Below are 6,782 nucleotides of genomic sequence, written 5' to 3' on the forward strand. Positions count from 1 at the left end.
CACAATTTTCCTGTTTGGCGCTCAATGTTATCCGGGTGGAAGAAGCACACAGGTCAACTCTTGGAAACTCAGGAGGGAGAGTTCGAAAATAAAATGGGGTGAAATTATTTGTCCCTTAAATTGAACTGGAGTCAACAAGTTCTATGCGGGAGAAACCTAAAACAATTAATTGGAAACAATCTGGAGCCCCCCCCCCCCCTTAAATTGGGAGCGTATTCATGAACTGCTGAAAATACCTTAGTGCAACTGCTTACAGGTTTAACCAGGGATTTGTGCATAAACAGGCACGAACAGTGTGTGCACCAAGGTCTTATTTCAGGGTTTCCCCTGGCGTGTAAGAGCTGGCCTGCCTCTCGGATCTGCTCCCAGGCCGGTCCGGGGTCATCTGAGGCTCAGGCGGGCAGCGCTTCGTGTTATTTAAACGCTTCTTAGGTGACGTAGCCTCAGTTCCTCCCACAGCACCTCGTGATGTCTGTGCAACCTACACCAGGCCCCGCCCATCTCTCGCACACCCACTTAAAAGCCTCTCCTCACCCCCAGCGAAAGACAACTCGCAGCAGCCCTTTCCGTTGCCCCTGGAAATCACCACTAAAAAGTCCAATAAATAGAAACACTTTTCTGCATCACCGACAATAAACAATATAGCAATATGATGGCTGGTTCATCATCAGTCAGGATGGCCGAGCGGTCTAAGGCGCTGCGTTCAGGTCGCAGTCTCCTCTGGAGGCGTGGGTTCGAATCCCACTTCTGACATGTGCATTCTTTTCTCCCCTGAAATTATTTTCATAAGAATATTTGGTGATATTTCACAGATTTGTGAGTAGGTCGTACATTTTGGGGTATTTTAAACAGTGTTTTAATTTAGATTGTTATAAAACCCTCTCATTGCAGTTCAACCCCAGTGCAACTATTTTTGCTTCTGCGATCATTGCTGGTTGTATAACAGATGGGTGTAGTCATAAACAGCCAACATCTGAATCTAAAACCTAGGCACTTCTGTCACCCTCTCTCGAGGGGCCTTTTCGGACGTCATCAGATGTTTCTGAAACACACTAATTCACATTTGACCACGAGATGTCATTTCAGCTTTAAAGTTCAACCCAACCGTGTGTGAAATATCCAGGACATATACATATACATTCAGTTATTTATTTATTAATTTATTAGTGTTATGCAGGGCTCAGCATTTCTCCCGTCAGTTACTTCAGATCGTATGAAGCGGCACTATTCCCCTGTTCAGGTGGACAGTACAAACACAGTAAGGGCCATTTTTATGTACAAGTGACGCAGCGCAGCAAGTCACCTCGCTGCGCTGCGTGACAGGGAAAGGACAGGGATGCGCTGTATTTACCACTATACGGCACATTCCTGCCTTTTCCCCAGCGCTGGTGCACAATGGGCTGCCTAGCGTCAACGCAAGCACCCTTGCATTATGGTGGATGGGTGCCCGTGTTGCATACAGGGCTGTTTTCTGCAGGAAGTGGAACTTTCTGGCACTAAAACAATACCCTGAGGTATTCCTCTGAAGTAACAAGGAGAACTAAAGATATTTCTCCTTGTTACGCCTCACCTGGGAAGGTGTAGCATTTTCGCTCATTCCCAAGTCTACCAGTAATGGTAAATCTGGGAAGGCGGCAAAAACCATGGGGGTTGCGTGGGAACACCCATGCAATGCCAATGAAACTCTTCCCTAGGGCAGAGTAACACAACGCAGCGATTTGCGCTACGTTGCATTACCCCAAATTTATCAAGCTACTCAGGACCACGCAAAGTAGCCTTGCGTGACTTGACAAATCGCATTTTAGGGTTTGCATCACGCATGCACCTCGTTGCGTAGTGCAAACGCAACACCAACCATTGATAAATATGCCCCTAAATGTCTCCCTCCAATCAGCAGCCAGGCCTAACCCTCTGAAGCATGTTGAACATTGTTAAACAAGCATGAGCAAAGCCAATAGGTCTCACCCATGCCGCTGCTATTGGCTTTCTCAATTCTTTTTTACTTTAGCCATCTTATAAAGCAGTGCGGCTGGGAGTAAAAGAAAAGCACTAACACTGTGCATTAAAAAAAGTATGGTAACTGTGATGCTGGGAGTATTTGGGGCGGGGTCAGTGAGCGTGGAGGTGGGATCAAAAGCAGGGCTATTTTGTTGGTTGACCACCATTACTCAATCAACTCTTTCCACCAGACTCTGCCAGCCTCTCATTGTTTCATTAGTAAAAAATAAATGCAGAGCCCAAAATTTTTCTTACATGCCCGCTGCCGAATGCCAGGGTTTGTGAATGCCAAGGCTGTCCAGTTATTTGTCCACAGCCGTCCACTCATTTTTACTTGATCTCACTGTCAAGGGTTTCTTTTACATCCTTAATCTCTCTCTTTGTCACAGTTTGCCTATTATTTTTTATTCCTCTTTTTTTGATTTTCTCTCTCTTACACTGATGATGAAAACAATACGTGGAGGCAGAGAGGGGAGGGTGAAGCAATGATACAGAAAGGGGGCAAGAAATTATGTGAGAAGGGGACCAAGGGACAACAACGTGGGAAGAAGAAAAAACATAAAATTTTGCCTCAATCACAGTGCAAACAGCGGAAGGACACTAATCAAAAAGAAGCAATCAATACTTGGTCCGTGCTCCATAGAAAGGAGAATCAAACTATGAGAGAGTAAAACCTGCATGAGCTGGCCAATCAGGAGCCATCAAAAAAGAGTGTGGAATGATATCAATGAATGGTAAGCAATGAGAGGCCTCTAAACCCCCTTTTAGCAGTGAACCTAGGATGATACTGATAGTCCTAAGGTGCCTTGCAAATGGCCCTCAACAATAACCCTTTATGGCAGGCTAAGATATTAATCATCCGTGCTGGGAGAGGATTAATGCACTAAGGGCCTTATTTACAAGCTCATAGCGCTGCTGATGTGTCACTTTTATTGACGCACTGATAGCGCAATGAGCTACCCCATATTTAAAAGGCCATGTAAAGTCACTGTGCTTGACTTTCATGGCCCTGTAAATATGTTTCCCTTTCACGCATTACACTGCCTGAAAGGAGCGTTCCATGGGTGTCGCTCTGGGTGTTCCCACGCAACATCCATGGAGCTTGACACATTCCCAGATTTACAACAGTTTGTAAACCTGGGAATGCGACAGAATCCCACACCTCCCCAGGGAAGACATAAGGAGGCGCAACAAGGAGAAATACTTTTCTATCTCCTCATTTTTACCCCTTTCTATGCGTGCTTCATTCTACAGCACTCATAGAAAGAGGAACATGCCTTTAATTACTTTTTTGTGCAGGAAGGACTCCTTTCCTGCACAGAAACAATCATCCCCTCAGACAATTTATGAGAAATTAACGGAAATGGTTCCTTGCCGAATTAAGAATTTTGTTTACTTTTCAGAAACATCTAGATTTACAGATCCACCTGTGTGTGAATGCCTATTTCCCCCACAGACTACAAGTGTGGACAAACCATACAAATATGCATTATTGGCCACCACTTAGAAACCTGCAAACGCTGTTGTGAAAAAAATATTGTTTGCAACTTTCCCTGTTTGTGAAAGCAACACAGTGTATACCTGAGCAGAAAGTTACAAACTTGCAACAGTGTTCATTCAGTGTTGGTAGTTAGAAGGGGCCAGCACAAATTTGCTGTATAGCTTTCACTATCACAGAGACAAAGAGAGAGAGAGAGAGAGCTGTCGATATGAGGCATGGGTATAACAAACACCCTGCAGGCCTTGGTGGGAGGGGGCATTCGCTGTTCACTCTGGCCCGGGTTTCAAAGCAGATTTTAAAACAATGAGACTGCTCAAGGCTTCAAGGCTAGAGTCGTCTTCCCAGCTGCCTGTTACCTGTCACATGCAGGGGTGCAAAGTAGGCCCCTACAGCATAGGTGGGCACCCAACCTTTCAGGAGGGGACCTTTTAAGAGGCCCTGATTCAGCCCAAAAGCAATGAATATCCGTGAGATATGGGAGACTAAGGGGCCCCTCATTATATTTTGCAGTGGGGGGGGGCACCATGTGTTGTTACACCACTGCCTTGATCCCCCTTGAGATCTGAACCAAAAGAATGAGCTGTGATTATTAGGCAGATAAAACAAATCAAAGTAACCAGCATTGTGAACATGGTGCAAATAATTAACAGTCCAACCATTCACACTTATTTCCAGGGCCGGCTTTAGTGTTGGTGGCACCTGGGTCAACAATTATTTTTGGCGCCCCCACACCCTATGACTGCCTCCTCGGATTCTCTCACTGCCACCGGGCATAAGTGTCCATCATCTCTCCAATAATAAGTTAATAAGTTATCGGTAAACACAGCGCCTCCCTGAGGTCATTGCCCCCTCCACAGGTCAGCGCCCGGTGCGGCTGTACCAGTAACACTGCCCTAAAACCGCCCCTGCTTATTTCTATATATCTATATTCCTACCTAGTACTATCCTTACTCTCAGAGCATTGTGAGAGTACCCTCTGCCCGATCTCTTAGGTTAGCCGAAGCCCCATACCTGATGGATTGCAATCCCTCTCGGCAAGAAGGGAAATCAGTGTCCGTCAAAGCTGCATGTGGTACACAGCAGTTGTTCCAGGATCATTGTGGCTGAGTATCCCCTTGGAACCACAAAGGGACAGTGCACTGTTTATATAATAAAACCACTGTGTTAGAGGTACAGCTCTGAAGCAATGATGTGTCTAAATGTTGGGCGCGGTCTCCGAGCAGGCAACGCAAGTACTAAGATATCTCGTTCTGTGTTCCTAGCTTTGAATGAAGAGTGCAGATTATGTAGCAGGAAAGACTATCTAAAAACGAGCAGCACGCACAGCGTCTTCGCAGAAGAATATCCTGCAAGCAAATATATAAAAACAATCTAACTAAAACAAAGTCTGCTAAAATATGAAACTAAAATGGGAACCCACTACATGCTCCCCTTGGCCATGAAAAGACTCAGGGGCAGATTTATGAGGTTTTGCCGTAGGGAAGCGCAGCAGGCCTTCCTGCTGCGCTTCCCTACGGCAAAAGAAAAGGGCAGGGATGCGCCGTATCTATAAAATGCGGCGCAATCCTGTCCTTTTCCCCTGCGCCGGCGCACAATGGGCTGCCTGCGCCAACGCAGGCACCTCTGCACCAAGGAAGGGAAACCTTTCTGTACAAAAATAATCACAAGAGACTTTTCCTCTTTGTATGGGTGCTGCAGAATGCAGCACACATAGAAAAAGGAAAAACGAGGAGAAATAAAGATATTTCTCCCCGTTGCGCCTCCCTTACGCCTCCCCTGGGGAGGCGGAAGCTTTTGGCGCTGCCTCAGATTTACGATTTCTCGTAAATCTGGGGCAGTGTCAAAAGGCCATGGATGTTGCTGGGAACGCCCCCAGCAACACCCATTGCACGCCCCTTTAACGCAGAACACTGCGTTAAAGGGACTGATATTTATGAGGCAGCATTAAGCCAAAAAAAGTGGCTCAGTGCTGCCTGATAAATATCACGCAGGCTTCTGCGCCACGGAACGTCACAAAAAGTGATGTTCCGATGGCGCAACGGGCCTCATAAATCTGCCCCTCTGCTTCTACATAAACTAGTCTAAAATAAAAGCATATAATGAATAATAGGCACTTTCACAACCCTAGCAAATTAAAACTATGTCAAAATATGCCAATTAAACAACATTATAAAAAGAATTGTTAAAATCAATTAATAAAAATGAAGGCTGCATTAAAATCACAGGATGCTCCAAAGATGTCATCTATATTGCGAGTGTTAGGGAATCCACAATGGATTCTTCATCTGCAGACAATATTTTCACATTGGCTGTGTTGATTAGTTCCAGAGAACACACATGGGGCCACATTATCAAGGACAGCGATAATGGGCTTGATAATATGCCCTTGTGAATTCCCATAGAAGCCCAATGTTCCGGTGTGAACAGAAGCTTCTATGGGAATTCATAAGGGCATATTATCAAGCCCATTATCACCGCTTTATCTGCAGTTTCCTGCCGCTAAAACGGCGATAATTTTAACGCCGTCCTTGATAATATGGCACAAGGTCTTCACCCTTGGTCACCACTGATGGCGTGTCATCCTGCTGCGCACCGGCATTAGAAGAGCTGGGATCCAGGAACTCAGGAGCCAAAGCATCCATATCCAAAGAGAGGGCTTCTTAGAAAGCATCCCGAAGCAATGAAACCACACTGGTCTAAAGGACTGGAACCAGTCGAAGTTCAGTTCCTGAAGCAGACACGCCAAAAAATCTGTATCATGTGTTCACAACACAGTTGAACATGAGGTAAATTGATTACCATTTGGACTCGAGGTGGAACATCCATTGCGGATCAACGAAAATAGGAACAAAATACCAGCGATCAGGAATAAAATCAGTGGTATGCCTCCAAAAACACTACAAAGTAGGGAATGTTTGAAGGACAGAATCACTCCAAAAATGTGCTGATACTTGCCAACAAAGTCAGACCCAACCACTTTAAAGAAATGTACCACACTAGTGGTGCAAGAAGCATTAAATACGTGTTGCACAAGTTCACCAAAATGCTGAGGCAGTGTGTGGTACATAACAGTTGAATTGCAAAGGATGTCCTTGCTACTTGTAAGTTAAAGGTTTCACTGGCAGGTGTAAGTGCCAAGTCCATCTGAAACAATAAAGTTTTTAGTCTGCTCAGTTTGTCAAAGTTAACCTTCAAGGTTGGAATGGAAGGACACAAGCTAACTCCAGTAACCCTGTGCATTGGAGGGAATAGCACAGAGTTGCAACATTTGATTATCTGAGAG

At 45.3% G+C, this 6,782-nt stretch overlaps 1 non-coding gene across 1 annotated transcript; it reads left to right on the forward strand.

The window, feature by feature from the left end:
* Window positions 1-670: 670 nt before the first annotated feature.
* Window positions 671-753, forward strand: TRNAL-CAG (transfer RNA leucine (anticodon CAG)). Its single transcript has one exon. It is a non-coding gene; the product is annotated as a tRNA-Leu (tRNA).
* Window positions 754-6,782: the final 6,029 nt, after the last annotated feature.

This window comes from Triturus cristatus, chromosome 4_1 (genome assembly GCF_964204655.1).
Source record: "Triturus cristatus chromosome 4_1, aTriCri1.1, whole genome shotgun sequence".
NCBI lineage: Eukaryota > Metazoa > Chordata > Amphibia > Caudata > Salamandridae > Triturus > Triturus cristatus.